Source organism: Macrotis lagotis, chromosome 3, assembly GCF_037893015.1.
Source record: "Macrotis lagotis isolate mMagLag1 chromosome 3, bilby.v1.9.chrom.fasta, whole genome shotgun sequence".
NCBI classification, from domain to species: Eukaryota; Metazoa; Chordata; class Mammalia; order Peramelemorphia; family Peramelidae; genus Macrotis; species Macrotis lagotis.
Window position 1 is genome coordinate 149350889 of NC_133660.1, and position 19030 is coordinate 149369918.

Sequence of the window (19030 nt, forward strand, 5' to 3'; positions counted from 1 at the left end):
AATTATGCTTCTATTGATCAGTTCATTCATCTATCCATCTTCTGTCTAACTGTTTGAAGCTTAAGCCTCTAGATTCCACAAACTGAGTCTTTGCATCCAAAGAGGGAGAATAAATGGCAAGGGATAAAAAGCATTCTTAATGGTCAAATCTTCATATATATACACAGATGTATATGTGTAGTATGTATGCATATACATACATACATGTGTTTAAATATATATACATATATATGTGTGTATATATATATATATATACATATATGTGTGTATATATATATAATATGCCTAGATCACTCAGCTTTTCTCATTTCCAAATTGGGACAGTTAAATGCAAAAAAGGGATAAAAATTATTCTAAGTTGGAGAATTTTAGTTATCAAATTGCATGTTAGAATTTTCTCACAGTAATAGCTAAAAATAAAAATCTGTAACATACCACTGGTCTATTTTTCTGTTGTTTTCTTTTGATATTTAATAACTAAGAAATAAATGATTTTTTCTTCCTGATTAACTCATACATTATCAATATGGAATTGACATGTTTTGAATTTTGTAACTTGTTCTCAAAATGGGAGGCAGGGTATTAAGACATGGTGTTTTTCAACAACAATAAGAAATACCAAGTAATATTAAACTTTTTGATTCTTTAATCTTTTTGTAGTATGATGTCTTTACTCTTTTCTACCTTATAATTCAAACTTTGAAGAATAATTACAAAGAACTGGAAAGCTCTCAAACTGACTAGTTAAATACTTATGTACCTTCTGAACTGAAGATCTCAAAGAACAATTTAATTCTTATTATATTAGTCTAAGTTATGCCATTTTCCCCATGAATTTTAGTAGTCAATGTATAATTACATAAACTTCTTTAAACATTTTTAAAAATGCTGGGCAAAATAATAACTTGTTTGCATATATATGAATATATATGTATATGTACATATATGAATATATACACATAGATACATAGTTGACGTTTAATTAACGGGTAATTGATGTCATTATCTAGAAGGACTGTAAAATATCTATGTCAAAGCAAAAAACAGGAAGACAAATCTTCAGTTTCAAAAGGTATTTTCTGAGGTATCTTCAATTTCAGAAAAATGACATTTTGCATTAATATGGTAAATTAAACAATTCAAATATGTGGACTAGAGAAGTGATAACTTTTCTTGATTTTTGATCTATGTTGGCTACTGAGGAGACTTTCAGGATAAAATTAGAATTTAGCCAATTAATATTGTTAAATATTAGCAATTATATTTATAATTTGTGGTGTATGCAAATACATGAATGTTCTCAGGCAGGTATATAGAGAACATAGGCAAACATATGTATTTTCTATTAAACTCCTACTCTATAGTTTCATGATGATTGAATGCAAGTAATTCTAGTTTCTTGAGGACTATGCTGGCAAAGCACAAACCTTTGTGTGCCCATTCATTGCTTTTCACATTGTATACTCAACACTTGGAAAGAGTAAGGAATCTCTATCTATTGTCTGAGAACTTATGATTATCATTATATAACAAAAACAATTCCATCACTAAGTTGTCCATATTATATTAATTATATTGAAACAACTTTTACCACCATCAATAGTGAAATCATAGACGTATCACTGAAGTGTAATAAAAAATACATAGCTGAAGTATTGAATTTCTGAATGGATGGTGAACTAAAGTGGTAGGATGTAGATGTATAGCTATGATGATCTATCCCTTGATAATATATGCATCTATCTATTCAGAGGGGTAGTTAGGTGGCATAATGGATAGTACACTGGGACTGGTATCAGAAAAATTCCTTTTCCTGAGTTCAAATCCTTCCTTAGACATTTACTGGCTGTGACCATGAGCAAATCATTATCTTTGTTTCAGTTTCCTTATCTGTAAAATGAGCCAGAGAAGGAAATGGCTAACTTTTTTAATATTTGTGAAGAAATCTAAACAGGTCCCAAAGATTTAGACATGAATTGAATGAATTGGGTTTTTTCCCCCATAGCCTTAACATTCCAAAGAACATAATTACACTATCATTAATGATGTTTAGTTGTTTGTTTTTTTAGGTTCAAAAACCTATTTAACCTATAGCAAAAAGAGGTAATAATTATAATGCGATAACAAGGTAGCTGGAAAAAGGCATTATAACTTTCAAATCAATAACTCAGAAATTAATATCTATTTTCAAAGTACCAGTAAGCTATCAGTAATATCAGGAGACTAAGGACTATCACTGGGTGGGTTAGTAAAGAAGGTGGCAGTAAAAATATACCAGAAACTTAAGTTCATATTTACTTGTAAAGTAGAATGCATTTATCTATCTTATAGAATATCCACTTAATACATATGTGTGTATAAATAGATGCATACATGCTTACATATACATGCCTACACACATATATATATTACATATAAAGTATTGCATATACATATGTAAATGATGTATATGCAAGAAAGCAATTCTTCTGCAAACCACTATTTTCACACTTAATGCATAAATCTTGGTCATTAACACCATAATTATTCTGAATTAGGGAATAGAAGGTAACTTTGACTATATTGAGGTGAGGGACAGTCTCTAAATTAGACTTCCCTCATTTCTCTCTCTCTCTTGATCTCACTCACTCTCACTCACTCATTCTTGCTCTTGCTCACTCTCTCCATATATATATATATATATATATATATATATATATATATATATATATATATATATATATATATATGAAATTTCTGCCTTAAGCTTAAGTAAATTGGGAGCTACTTATGAGGAAAATATTCTAGTTCATTCTTCTTAATTATTTGACTATAATAGATAGTGACCACTTCATTTTCTCTATAGTTCATAGATCACAGATATAGACCTGAAAAGAATGTTAGGATCATCTAAATGAAATACTTCTGTTGTGATCAATATTCTACCATTTAAAAATAAAGATGTTTTTTATTTTATTTTTTTAGTTACAGCTATAATTATTACATGACACTAATGAATAAAACAATTTTAATGTTAGAAGAGATCTCATCCAATTCTTTCCTAAATAATTTTTGTTGTTCAATCAATCTTTCCCATTATCTTTGAATCTTCATAAACTCATTTGGGTTTTCTTTGACATATACTGAGTGGTTTGCCATTTCATTTTACAGATGAGGAAAATGAGGCAAATAGGATTAAATGACTTGTCCAGAGTTACATAAACTAGTAAAGTCAGATTTGAACTCAGGAAGATGAGTCTTCTTGCCTCCAGGCTCATTACTTTATACATGGCAGAGTTATGGTGTGATATAATTGCCATAGCTAACAATAATCATCTTAAAAATCTGTGACTCTTAAAATCCTAGATTTATAACTTAAGGGAACCTAAAATATGTTCTAATTTAAGCTTCTTAGTTTACACATAAGACCATCTAACTCTCTTACTCACCTAAAGCCTCAAACACATAAGTGGCAGAGTACATGTAGACCCGGATTCTCTCATGCCAAATATAAAACTTTGTCAACTATATTCCATTATTGTTTTCTCCGAATTCCATTCAAATGAACATGTTTTAGGAGAAATGCTTGTGGTCGGCATATTATAAGTAAACTTTTTAATATTCCAAAAACATTAAAAAGGCTTGTTACAACAGAAAGTACTGCAGTGAAGAGAGGCCTTCTGGAAGGGAAGAATAAGAAATACTAAAATTAAATCAACTCACTTTTTACTGCCACTATTCCTATTTATAAGGGGGAACTATCTAGAAGAAATAGGCTATAGTAGAATGAGAATTGGACTAAAAGTCAGGCTCCAGCTTTAGATCTTCAAACTTTTGTCTTTGACTAATTCAGTTCAACTCTATTCAAGTCAGTTCAGTTCAAACCAATTACATTATTGAGTACCTAGTCTGTCTAAGACTATGGAAAACATGAGGCATACATAATGAAAATCCACAAAGGCCATACCTAAAAGAATGAGCAAGAGGAAAAAAAGATAATCACAATTTAGTATGATACAATAAGATATTATAAGACAAACTATATGATAAGGAAGAATCTGTCGGCAGAGGTGGACATGGAATCATGTAAGGCTATTTAGTTTTTCCAACCTGTTTTCTCATATGCAAAATTAAGACATTGGACTAGATGATTTACAAGATTCCTTCTTGCCTTATAATTCTTTGAATCTGCTTTATTGTATTTTAAATAGCTTCCTTGGATAACAATAAACTACTTTTTGATCTTTGATACTGTAGATTTTCTTTACTCAATTTTTTCCATTCAGTTTTCTCATTGCAGTTAATAATAGAAGAAATACCTATTCCTTCTGGAATCTAGATTATTGGGAATTTAATATTGTATGGGCTTTATTTTGAATATATTAATGAAAACAAAATAGCCTAAGCAATCTGGAGAAATTCTTGACAATTTCACAATAGTATATGACCAAACTAAGTACAGAAAGTGCAAAGGGTTGTTCACTACATCTCACTTACAAGTATGTCACCTGGGTGAAAGCCTAGTCTACCATGAGCTAATTAGGTGATCTTAAGCAATTCATTATATTCCAATAATCATTTTTTGAGGTTTACAAAGAAGGAGTTGCCATTCTTCCTAGAGAAACTTCTAGCAATGTCCTTTGACTGAAATAAGACAGTAACTATACCATTGTATTCTAGTTCTTGCCTTCATATTTTCTTCAGCTCTATATTTCTTTCTCTAAAACACTTTTGGAAGAAATACTATTGTTGAGTCAATCATTGTTTACGTGAGATTTTTTTTCCTTTTGATTTAGGAATGATTGTTTTAGATTCTAGGAAAATAAATAATAAAAACCCATTGATCTAGAATGGTTTGGCTTCGTGGGGGGGCAGAGTTATTCCTTCATTTGTTTTTGATTTCCTGTATTGTTTTGACTGTCATCTACTTTCAAAAGCACTTTAGATTTGCTACTTTATAAAAATTCTTACCACATCAGGAAAAAAAACACAAAATAGGTACTAGCATCAATGCAATAAAATAAACAAAAGAGATTTATGAGGAATGAGATATTGAAGCTGTGATGATGAAGAGATTTTGTGTAGTGTGGTCACTTCTGTGTCTGTCAGTGTACATTATTACTTTGAGGAAGATGAACATAGGAGGATTTTTTCTTTTTTACCACTTTGAACATTATTGATCTTATACTTTCCATATGTATTTCCCTTAGAAAGCTTGGACAATGTGGAATTGTCATTAGTTTGTTCTTTAGTCATAGATTGCACTTACTATAATTTTTAATTAAGGCATGCAGTTGTATATTCTCATCAGAAGTGATAAAGGAAGGGGAAAACTATTTTCAAAAGTATCAAACCATTAATATATCTTTTGAGGATTTCACAGTTGTTTTAAATGTTCTCAATTCAGATTACAAGGGATGGCTTGTGCTATACAATCTATTACATACATATCTAATTCTATATACTGATTTTCCCAAATACTTAGCCATCCCACTGCTAGTTTATTTGGATTAAGGTATTTCAACACTTGTCTTAGTAATTCCTTCAGATTATCTCATTTTTTTAAATATGGGCAATCCATCCAACTATCTACAGTTATTTTATCTCATCTCATCTCATCCTATCTCTTTTAATCTATGCATTTATTTGTGTCCCTAGATACATGTATATATATATATATATGTGCATACATATACATACATATAATACATGCACATATATGATTTTATGCCACTCACTTGCAAAAAGTACTGCTTTTCCTTCACATAATAAGACAGAATTATAGCATACTAGACATCTTACCAAATCAGCAAATAAAATATGATACCTAATAATTGTAGACAAATTTACAGAATATTTTGTATACTATTTGACTATTCAAATACTACCAAAGAGTGAACAATTTTGAAAGATTACAAAGTAAGAAGTCAAAATTACATTATAGGGGATGTTGGTTTTAATATGTATTGCTTCAGCTTCATGGATTATAAATTATTATGTAAATATGTATTTTTCAAATGCAAAGATAAACGCTTAGTTAGAGTAAGGCTATTATTTATTAATCACCTTAGCACTTGAACAAAATCTGAATTTTTTTCGATGTGAGTTCTTGTTCTACATTTGAAATTGTCTATAGTTCAAAAGCTATTGTGGATAAAAAAAACTAAACCAAAATATAAAGTTCAAATATCAGTCTTCCAATGAGTCATGTCTTTTAACTTAGTCAAACAAAGTACAGTAGGTCATTGCCAGAGTCATCTTCAAAATCTTGCCAGCTTGAATTTCACTGTGCATGGCAAAGCTTGCATTCTAGTGATAGACCTTTTCAGAAATCCTTGCCTCACTTAGGCACTGAATGAGAATTTTAATGGAGGGGAGGAAATTTTGATACTTATCTTTTAAATGACAATACCTTGGACAAAAATTGAGATATTTATGCTATGAAGAGACCTCAATTTTTTCTATAATGGTAGATGAATTTTCCTTTTCTTTTGCAAGGCAATGGGATTGAGTGGCTTGCCTAATGTCACACAGCTAGGAAAATTATTACCTGTCTGAGGCCGGATTTGACCCCAGGTCCTCCTGACTCCAGGGCCGGTGCTCTATTCACTGCACCACCTAGCTGCCTAGGTAGGTGAATTTTCAATGCTATACCTTTTCCTAGTCTCCTATATGTTTTAGTAAATGACAACATAATTGCTTCAAATGCATCTTTGAATGCCAAATGTTCATCTGAGGAATCACTAGGAGAAAGTTATTGACTCAGAGGATTTACTGCTAGGTTGGTGATTGAAAGTTTAATTCAAGCAGTGAATGGGCAAGGAATTGGGGAATTCAATTGTCAACAATATATTTCATCTATAAACAGTTTGTCATGTAAGATCTGAATAGATGCTAAGAAAAAGGTGTTAAGTGAAATCACTTTGCCTGTTTTGCATTTTTAAAATATAGGATTGTAGATGGTTTTAAGTTTTATTTTATGTTCTTTTGGGGGGAGGATGAAATAATTGGAGTAAAATGACTTGCCTAGTTAGTAAATATGAAGTAGCTGAGACTGAATTTGAATTCAGGACCTCCTGATTCAAGGGTGGGTAGATGCTATAGTCACAACACTATCTTGCTGTCCCAAAAGTTTTATTTTTTAAAGCACTACAATTAACATGATAATCAAATCAACTAACTGGACCTTTAAGTAGATTTTTTGATAACATAAAAAAGTATTTATTTTGTTAATGTTAATTTTACTTGGGTTCAGGAAGCAAAGATTAACTCAATGTAACCATTAGTCTTTAAAAAATTTTAAGTATTTTATCACATTAAAATAAAAAAATAACAATCCATTAATAAAATGACAAGTATTGGAATGAGGTTCAGGTTACCTGGCTTTCCTAATATGATTTCAAGGATTATCTTTGTTTCTGTATTTGGGTCATGCTGGAGAAAGTCTAGAATTCTGATTTTCTTATATTTTAAGGGTGATCTAATAGTGGACTAGAAGAGATCTAAAACTTCAGCACAATCATAGAAAAGATCTATCTTTTAATAATATCACTAAAATATAACTGAGTCAGACTATATCTATTCCTTTAAGCCATGTTCAATGCTTTTGTGGTTTGTTTGGAGATCCAATGCCCACCCTACTTTAAATTTAATGTTACTTTTATACTCCTGAAAAATGAAGCAAGTATTTCATACTACAGATAACTCTCCTAAAATGTTGACAAGTTCCCACTAGTAGCATTAGACCATTGTTTCTTTAAGCAAATTAATCAAAATTTTATTGATAATGGAAAAAAATGTCATGCCATGAAATGACTTAAAAGATTATGTTAATCTCTTTGTCTGGATGAAATACAAAAAAAAATAAGTTAGTTTACAGCAATTTTTATCAGAATGAAAGCTGGTGATGTTTATTTGATTAGCACAATACACGTTTTCAGTGAAAATTTGAGTCACTACTCATTTTAGATGAATTATTCCAGGCTCATCCATCTGTTTGTCCATTCCTAATACATGCAAGCCTGTTGAAAATATTCCATATGAGCATGTGCAAATGTCCCCCTTGTGTGTTATCTTATAAAAGGCTTTGGTGCAAGTTTAGACTTCATCATCATTTATCCTTACCCTGAAGGCTAGAAAGTTAATGATTATATAGATTGTTTTTGCAGTTTTGTATATTTCAATCAAGCATTAGAGATAATTAGGGACTGGGCTAAGGCTTCACTCAAAACAGAGAATCAACTTTGCATATATTTTCCATTTTATTCTAATTGTTTCCAAGGGTTTCCATATCATTTAAAAAATGTGCCAAGCTTTGAGTAACAAAATTTAGAGCTATGTATGATTCTCAGATTTATGCTTCTTTTTTGTACACCATATAGATCTATTTGTTTCTTAAAAAGTCAGGATTTATTGTTTGAAATTTGTTAATGATTTGTAGTTAACTAGATGAATGGTTTGAAGATTCTCACATTCTTTATATAATACTATTATATAGTATCATATGATTATTATTGGATACATATTTTTGGATGTGTTTTGTTTTATTTGAGTTATCATTGCACATGGATTCTTAGGTACACAGCATTCAAGAATGAAGCAAAGGAGTCTTAAGTACCAACTGTTCAAAAAGTATGACTTTACAGATGAAGTAAGAAAGAAGTAAAGTCAGTGTTAGAAGCAAGAGTAAGTGATTAAAAGAATTTCACATTTTAATGATAACATCTTTTAAAGTAAAACAAAGCAAAACAAAACAAAACTTTGAATTGAATAGAAATACAAACAAATTTATTTCCATTTCTGAGAATTTGCCATACCTGGCATTTAACCTGAAAATCATCATGCATTTTCTATAAAGGATATATTGTCCTTAGAGTTAGACTTCTCTAATTTAGGCTCTAGAGATAGTGACTCTTCTCTTTGATGTGAAGACTATTCAACCTTGGCATTGGCTGCTATTCATCATTGAAATTTCTTTGGATGTTTTTTTCTCAAAAAGCTGTACTGATGCAGAACTCAAATCATCATCATCATCATATATTTCCATGTCATGAATCCAATGCAGGATAGTAGGGTAAATCACAGAAAAACAGGATTAGAGTTTGAAGGGGAAATTATTGATCAATCAGTAGCCAGAATAGCAAACAGTAATTAAGTTATGCTATAAGACCATCAAACAAGAAAGACTATCCATGTTCCAATCTAATCCATTTCACTTTTGTAAACTCTAATTGTTAGGATTCCCCCCCCCCAGACATTAAATGTAAATTTACTTTTTCCAATGCTCATCAGTTGCTTCTGTTTTTCCTTTGCTTTGTTTGTTTGTTTTCTGTATTATTTTGTTTTTCTCTGCAACCATGCCTTAAGAAAAACTACATTCACATTCATTTTCCTACACTTACTAGCTGTGTGACCCTGGACAGGCTTAAATCCTAGTTACCTTAATTTCTTTATCTGTAAAAAAGAGATAATAATATCACCTACTACCTAGAGTGTTTGTGAGAATCAAGTAAGATATGTGTAAAGAACTAAACATGGTAGCCAATCCATGCCAGGCACTTGTTTCCTTCTTTCTTTCTAGATGATAATCTTTCCAATATCAAAGGGGAGCTGAAACTCCTTTTCCTCAAGTTAAACATTCCTATTTTCTTCAATCAATCTGCATAAGATAGACTGAAAGGACTTCAATATCCTCAGAATACTGTTATTTTTCTTGTGAAGTAATTTTTTTTAATACAAAGGTGACACTTTACATTTATTTCTGTGACATGCTCTCTTGTTAGTTTTGATATAGACTATCAACAGCTTTGTGAATTTTGGCTCTGCAGCCTACCATGTTCTCTACCAGGTACTCATCTGGAACTCAATAATACTATTATCTATAGTTCTTTTGATATCATGGGATTGAATTCACCTTGCCCATTGACTTGAATTCATCCAGAGCAGATAGGTGCTTTCTATTTTAACAATTTAGGGAAATCTACTGTCAAGTAGTTTCATTCTATCCTTTCCAGTTCAATGATTATTCTCCTTTTCAGACAAAAACGAAGGAAATAAAAGTAGAGAAATTATTACTTTTCTCAGTACAGTTACTATTGTCAGATCCACTAAAGCAGTGGCGTTAATCCTTCTTTGATCATCCTCTTTCCCCAGTTTAGATTTAAATTAGCAAAGAAACAGTTTTTTGCCATCCTTGATTTTCTTAACAGTTTCAGTTTATTCTGTTATAACACTTCAGTCACTCCTCTATAGGCCATTTTTCTAATCATCCTTTGTTACTTGCCATTCCATCTTTTGTATTTAATTTTTAAAATTTAAGTTAGTTAATGACTTCACTGTACAGAACAACCTCCTTTATCCTCATCAGAATTTCTCTATCTCTCTACATATATATATATATATATATATATATATATATATATAACTTTTAAAAATATATTATTATTATTTCCCTCACAAGCTAGCTTCTCATGAACATTGTAGGCTATTGTATCTCACTTATTCTTTCCTCAGAACTATTGAAACATTTTATCTAAAACTAAATTGCACATGTCAGAATGACTTCCTTTACTATTGCTCTCACAAATTCTAAGAACAAGGGGTTACTTTACATATATGTTACTTACTTTCTCAACAATCTCAACAAACTTCTCATCATTTACACTGAAAAATCACATCTCATTATTAAAAATAAGATGCAAAAATATTTTTTTACTTTTTTTAAAATTTAAGGCAATTGGATCAAGTGACTTGCCCAAGGCCACACAGCTAGGTAATTATTAAGTGTCTGAGGCCATATTTGAACTCAAGTACTCCTGACTCCAGGGCTGGTGCTCTATCCATTGTGCCACCTCACCACCCTACAATTGTAGTGTTTTTCTTTTTAAAGGATGAATTATCATTAGGGCAAACCAATAAATTATTAGCTTCTCTGATTTTGACAGAAATAGAACCCTAACCATTGAAAACATTATAATACTCATCAATGTTATGTCATATCTCCATATTGAACCTGTGAACTTAACCCATCATATTCTACCTGATTCCATGAAGGTGGTTGAGAGTAAACTCTAATTTTTTTTCTAATTCTGATTATGTTTGTCTGCATTAAATTTGTGTCTACTACTATCCTTCTGATTCTACAATTTCCACATGAGTGTAAATCAAGATATGATGTCAGTCCACTCCCCTTTTCTCTGTGATATTTTTGAAGTTAAAATTAACTTTTCATTTTCAAATCTTTAGCTCTTTTGGTTTGCTATTCCAATATTGTTAATTTGCATGTAGACGTGGGTTTTATTGTTGGTCCTGTCTTTGGATTTTGTTTTCTACTAATCATTGCATATCGCTTCTCGGCCTTTTGGCTAAGATCAAGTGTAGTATCTATTAATCATTGCATAGATCTAAAATTTGAAGTCTTCATAATCTTTGAATATTTGTAGTAGAACATGAAATAGTATATTAAATAGATAGATGATAGACAAGGTATATTCTGTTAAAGTATACTCCATCACTGACCATCAGACCATTTTCCTAACAATCCAGAAATCAAAATCAAAATCTCAAAGATAAAAATTTATTCATCAAATTATTCACACTAGAAATATATTTTTCTCTTTGCAGTCATTGCCTCTTTGGAAACTGATTAAAAACACTATTTTTCTCTCATACTTATCAATTCCTTGCCCCAAACTTGAAAAATATATTACAATCCTTGTGATCATAATATTTGTAACCAGGGAAATCGCTAGAAATGTTTAATAGTCATCAAATTTGATGGATGAACAATGGGATTAAGTGGCTTGCCCAAGGTCACACAGCTAGGTAATTACTAAGTGTCTGAGGCTGGATTTGAACTCAGGTACTCCTGATTCCAGGGCTGGTGCTCTATCCACTGCATCACCTAGCAGCCACTCTGTTTTGTCTTGAACGTATGTCATAACAATTACTTGTTTTCATCACCATAACAACTTACCATTGCTAACACAATAACAATGATTGTAACAACATAATAATAATATTATTATGTGGTATAATGTTTTAAGAGTTTAAAAGCACTTCAACTGTGTTTTTATTTGATTCCCACAATAACTCTGTCTTTGTTATTATCCCCATTTTTTTAGATGAAGGAAAGTGTAGTGACTTGCTTGTAGTCACACAGTCACTAAATGCTGATGTAGAATTCAAACAAGAGTCCTTCTGTATCCAAGTTCAGTACACTGTCTACTCGACAGCCTAATTGCTTAGACAGAAAACTCTGTGTTTTTCTTATAAGGTCAACAATATTTTTCTTCAGTTTCCTTTATTAGAGAGTTAATAGCTCCCATTCCTGTATTCCTTCCCCCACCATTTACTTTCTTACACCTAAAATAATTAGCAAAATCATAAGGTACAGTGAAATGAATAATAGATCTAAAGACAGATGATATGAGTTTAAATTTAGTCTCATCTACGTATTATCTGTGTTGCCTGAATTTCATTTCTTCATTGGTAAAATGTGAAGATAGACTAGGTAGAGTATAAGGTTCCCCCAGCTCAAAATCTATAATCCTATATGAAATATTTTTTTTATCCATCAGTATTTCTTTACAAAATTAGCGTATGTTGCCAGGATTTTCTCTTTATATGTAACTGAACATATGCTACTTTTAACTGCTTGTGATTCCTTTCCTCCTCCATGTCACATTTAGCCAACCTTTAATTTCCCACATAGTCCAAAATTCCCTAATATATTTTTTATTTTAATTTTTTTTTCCCTCAATGAAACTTTCTGCCCATTTTAAAGGAAAAATCACTCATCATGATTACTTCAAGAGCGGAGAAGTGTTTTACAGGCTTCTTTTCCATACTCTTTTGGGAGAATTGATGACCTTACATTTTAATGGAGATAAAGGTGTTTGGCACTTCCAGGATCTATAGCACAGTTAATACAAGTCGTTGCTAAATACAAGTCACTGACTCTATTCTTTATGTAAGCAAGATCATTTCATTCATTAATTGAATAAGAATTTACTGAGTGTTTATCATCTGGAAGACATTATGTTAAGTAGAGGAGATGCAAAAACCAAACAGGGTCATCTTTATTCAATATGCTAGTGGTAAAAGGGGAGTTCCAGATAAGTAATTAGAAAATATATCTTTTTTTAATTTAGGTTTTTGCAAGGCAAAGGGATTAAGTAACTTGTCCAAGGCCACACAGCTAAGTAATTATTAAGTGTCTGAGGCTGTATTTGAACTCAGGTTTTCCAACTCCAGGGCTGGTGCTCTATTCATTTTGTCACCGAGTTGCCCCTTACAAAAATTTATTCCAGCAAATACATAGTAATTTAAGGGTTGAGAAAGACAATTTTAACTTAGGATGGAGGAGGGAATCAGGAAAAGCTGTATATAGAGGGAAGCACTTTAGCTAAGCAATGGAAAAATTTATGCATGCTAAGAAAGAAATGAAGTAAAGTTTTATGTAGGAGAAATAGTAATGGAGTTTGTTTGGAATAAAATGAGAAAAAAACATTCTAAAGAAAAAAAAATTGAAATTGAATTATACAGGAAGATAAAGGCCAAACAGAAGAATTTATTATTATGTAGGTAAAGAACCTGGATTTGTTTTTAATTAACTCAATCCTATATTATATATATATATATATATATATATATATATATATATATATATATATATATATATACCTATCTATGTATATATAAATGTATGCATATTGGCATTCAGCAATAATTTTACAATTATATTGCTGGATATCTGTTGCAGAATTTAATATAAATTAATTTGTGTGAGTAAATTTGTAAAACTACAGAAAAGATTGCTTTAAACTGTATGGAAATTAAAAATATCACTTAGTCTTAAGTCAGATGGGAACAAAAAGCTGGATACATGATTTTCTATAGTAGAGCCTCCAGTGTTAATCCATTTAATTTATCTCCTTCCTCCTCCTTGTTCTTCTTCTCCTTGCTATTTTTTGTTACTGTTATTCTCCTTTTACTTCTTGTTCTTGTTCTTCTCTTACTTTTGTTCTTATTATCCTCCTTCTTATTCTCCTCCTCCTCCTCCTCACCTTTTTTTCTTGCTTCTTTTTAACTGAACCACACATTCATGAGAATTTTAGTAGAGTTATATTCCTCATTAAGGAGTAGAATATTAATCAAGAGCTTCTTTCTTTGTTTTGAAAGCGTAAATGTTCCTCAACTGCATCAATACACATTTATTTAGTCCAATTGAATCAGTTGGATATAGTAGACAAAGTTCTGAATTTGAAGTCAAGAAGACCTGGGTTCAAATTCATCTCTAACATTTATTATCTATATGAATATAGATAACTTGCAGACCCTCTGATCCTCATTTTCTATATCTGGAAAAAATTGACAATTAACTTTTGGTATCTATTTTTAAATGATTATTGTGAATCCCAAAGAAGAAGATGTACCTAAGGTGTTTTGTCAGACTTAAAATAGCTTAGAGATATCTGCTATTATGCTGCAGATAGAATACCATATAGCAGCAGTTTACAGATGACCTCTGGATTAATGCAACTAGGGCTTAGGTGACACTTCAAGATAGAGCAGCACTATCACCTGTCCTTTGTCTTTTTGTACCACTTTACCATGTCTGTTTCTTTGCCTTTCAATTGCCATTCAGTTGTCTAAACTCCCCCCGCCACTATAGAATCAGAACTCACACCAATCAATAATAGCTGTCACTTTTTCCCTATTCAAAAAAAAAACTAAATATGAAAAGGAAAACTTATTAATGACCATAATTCATACTGAGAGACTGTAATGTATTTAAAATCTGGTCTCTGAATGAAATCTAGGTGCAAGTCTTGCTTCAGACACATACTAGCTATATGAATAATTTACTTTTACCATGCTGGGACCCAGGGCACTAAGATTGTGTTGCAAATAATACTCAGATCCTCCAGTAGAAGTTGTTTTTGCATGGTGATTTCATATAAAAATAAAATTACATTTGAGATTTTAAAAAAAATCACAAAATTTCCTGGGAAAGATAGGCTTGACTTTAACCAGGATTCACTTGCACTTTAAAAATATGAATTGGTTACTATAGTGAATTTCTATTTAATAAATTTTTAAGTTCTTTGATGACCTGAACTGTGTTTATGAGATAACAGATTCTAGAGTTAGAAGGAATCTTAGAGGCTATTTAATCTAATTCTCTTCATTTTTTAAAGAGACAACTGAAATAAAGAGTTTAAATGACTTGTACAAGGTAATACAACTGAAAAGCATCACATGAAAGATTTTACTCCATTCTTGTGGGGCTCTAATCTTTCTACTGCCTGGATTATATCTCTGTTGTGAATTATCACATTTACATGCCTCATACAAAGTAGATGTTCGCTAAAGGTATTTTGAAGATATTGAGGAAAAGAATGTGAAGAAACAAATAAGGAGAGTTATTCTTTTATCCAAACAACTAACCCTCTCTTTCCCTAATCTTATGAGGAGTACAGAAGAATAATTTAACACCTTAGCTTTTTCAAATAATATCATGATATAGGTTCTTATTTTTTAAATCATATTTTGATCTAATATTTCTATGGAAACTTATCTAGTTATTTCTCATTCTTGATTTGTTTTGTTGATGGGCGTTGTGTATGTAGATTTGACAGCTATAAAATTTGTATTGACATTTCAGTTACCAGTTCCAATGAACAGTTTCCTCAAATTGCATTTTTATTGCTAATCTCCTTAATGATCTAAGAATTCTTTTAACAATCAGACTAAATATTTATTGACCCTGAAGGAGCAATTTTTTCTAGATGAACTGAAGCCTTATGTGGGTGGATGATCACATCTGTATCGGGTTTAGACAATGAAACACAAAAGTCAACTTGAAAGGTTATCTAGGGGCTTAATGACATCAGTTTCTCTAAAAGGAAGGCAATGAATTAAAAACATTTTCAATAAAATTTCTTTTACCTAATTAATGTCTTCCAAAGTAACTCAGTGGTATCAAACATTCCTTCTAATTACATTCATTAGTGACTTCTCCAGGACAAGTTTTAATTAAGTTGTACAATGAAGATCAATATTCATTGTGTATCCATTGCAATTTACAACAAGCATATATATGGTTCTGAACAATTTAATTACGGTAATTGTAGGTTAGAAAATGCTTAGTGACAGTCATATTGTTGAAAAGAAGAAGAAAATCTTTTTTATCAATTCAATAATGGATTTGAGTCATACATTTCTAATTTCACAATTGTAAATTATCTCTTTCTAAAGGGGCTTATTTTTAATAGCTAATTTAAGTGAAAAAGAGTCCATACATATTGAGTATGCTGTGACCTGGAAGAGATAATGTATTTTTTGTTAGTTTTTCTATGAAGTCCCATCCTTTATTGGATTGCCTTAGATTTTATTTCTATAGTGGGGAATTTGAGGTGGGTGTTGGGTGTTAGTAGAACTGAATCACAAGTTAATAGATGCAATGGATTAATTGGCTTTGGCCTATCTCTAGATAATCATGATACTGCTAAATGTAAATCAAAAACTTTAGTACATAATATTCTTCTGTTTCTATTGCTGAAAGAAAACTGGTAAATGTAAAGCACTGCTCTAAAACTAAAATATGCAATAATTACTAATATTTACAATATACTTTAGTATGCAAAATGACCTCATCACAACAAATGTATGGAGTGATTGGTATACGTATTTTTGTCCTGACAGATGAGAATAGAGAGTTACCCTTTTAGTCTGTGTCAGATTATGAAATTTTTTTTGTTTCCAAATCCAAGGCATCCCCTATCATGACCAAGCTGCTTCTTTGTCTTTTGAGAGCATCCAGATAAATCATCAAAATAGGCAAATTTACTTCTTGTTGTCTTGTGAATCAACATGAATAATAAATGTAGAATTACCCCAGTGACTTAAAATTGGTGACCTACAATCATTTTTTTTATTAATACCTTGGGAATTCAATAAAATAGTAATATATTGGGGGAAAAAAGAAAAGATGTCCCCAAAGAAGCACTGGGAATATTATTTCATATTTTTCAGGATCAATGACTCATGATCTGGTTTAATAATAATTTTTCAGATATTTTATTTTTATAAGCACTACATAAACTTATGACAGATAATGCATAAGTATCATGTAACTTCTTTGTATCTTCCACCCATGTACCACATTTCACTGCAAGCTTTTAAAATTTTACATATAGATCCAGCTAAAAAATTCTCACAAGTACTATGATGTTTCATATGTGAATTGGGAGGACAAATACCTTTATTTATACCCTGATATATCTTTTGAAAATGTTGCTGCTTCAATGCTATAGAACAAATGCCAAACTGTATAGTTGAAAGAGAAGTCTTATTCAATTTTAAAAATATCCTTACCTGTTTTTTTTCTAATGTTTGAATTGTGGTTGGGGGGAATCATTTTCTCTTACCATTTGTTTTTTTCTACATTCATCTCTTCCTTTAACTTTCCCGATTTTGGCTTTATATTAAAAGTACATCATCTATAGAATAGTGGTATTTTAAAACTGATTAAAGGAAGTTTCAGGGAGAGTGAGAAGGGATAAAACGGTATATGAATGAACTCCTGTTGGAACATGAAAACAGTAAAAAGTGAATGAAATTTTATTCTAAAGTGCTAACTTCTGTAAAAACTTATTTTCCTCCTTGAAGGCTATGTTTCCTCCCTGGAAGGGTAAAATTTGTCTTTTGTCCCTAGTCTGACTAAAATATCACTTACTTTTACCATAGAAGTTTATCAGAATTTAAGCCCAATTCTGCCAGGGTTCTTTAATTTGCCTACTATATCATACACTTATAGCTTTTTTTTTAGCTTTTGCTAGGCAATGGGTTAAGTGGCTTGGCCAAGGCCACACATCTAAGTAATTATTAAGTGTCTGAGGTCGAATTTGAACTCGGGTACTCCTGACTCCAGGACCAGAGCTCTATCCACTGTGCCACCTAACTACCCCACACTTGTAGCTTTTAATGAATAAAATGAGTCAGCAGAATAAGGAACAGATATAGATAGACTCTCTCATGGAACATTGGATACATTGCTAGATCTGTAATCAGAAAGACAAGTTCAAATGTGATCTCAGACATTTGCTAGCCTTGTGATACTAGACAAGTCATTTTGCCTTTGTCTCATGATTCCTCAATTGTAAAATTTGTTTTAAAATGGACTTTGCACAGTAGCTGGTACCTAATAGACATCATTTAAATGCTTATTCCCTCTTTCCTTTTTGTTTATGAATAGAACTTCAATTCCTTTTCTCAGTGACAAATAATGCTGACTAATCTGGCTATCAATGGGAGATATTATAATCTATATAGACAGCCCATTCCTTCTTTGGATAGTCCTTTGTATGATTGCTTACTCCTTCACATAAAAGGGTCAAAATCAAACAAGGACTCAAAAACAACAACAACGAAACCAAAAACCAAAAACCAACTCTGAATGTAATTTGTTCAGTTAAATCAACATAGCTCTGTTCCATCCTCCCTTCCCTTCCCTCCTCCCCTACTCCTTTCTTCCTGCCTTCCTTTCTTCTTCCCTTCCTTTTTATTTTTCTCTCTTTATAGTGTGTGCTTATATCTGCATAAATATTTCTATACTATGTTTAAGCAGATATAGATCTATCCATTTATCCATTGTCACTGTAATTGGAAACAAAATATTTCTCTATTAGGTATATTTTATACCATAGCTATCTCTATGAATAAGAGATGACTGTAACAAGAAAGAATATAGCAGACCTTTAAATGTAGCAACTGCCCTGAGAGCAGCAGTCACTTTTCTTGGCTTGGTTAAGTGTGTGTAGATTTATTTCTTAATTACACTTACTATTTGAACTACAGATTTCGGGTAATACCACAGAAAATGTTGTAAGCTTGGGAATAGTTTATTGCTATTTAATGTAAATTGCTTTCTAATTGTTTTCATAACAGTTTTTTCAAAGGAAATGCAATGAGTTGAGCCATAATCCTATGACTGCAACTTAGCCCAAAAATATATAGACTTTACTTGTGATATAATTCCTTTTTCTAA

At 31.2% G+C, this 19030-nt stretch overlaps 1 protein-coding gene and 1 pseudogene across 1 annotated transcript in view; both read left to right on the forward strand.

Annotated features, from left to right (window-relative positions):
- EPHA5 (EPH receptor A5) overlaps positions 1-19030 on the forward strand; it is a 567705-nt gene that overhangs the window by 14032 nt on the left and 534643 nt on the right. The gene's annotated exons all lie outside the window — the stretch shown is intronic.
- LOC141519834 (U2 spliceosomal RNA) lies at positions 11323-11449 on the forward strand (annotated as a pseudogene).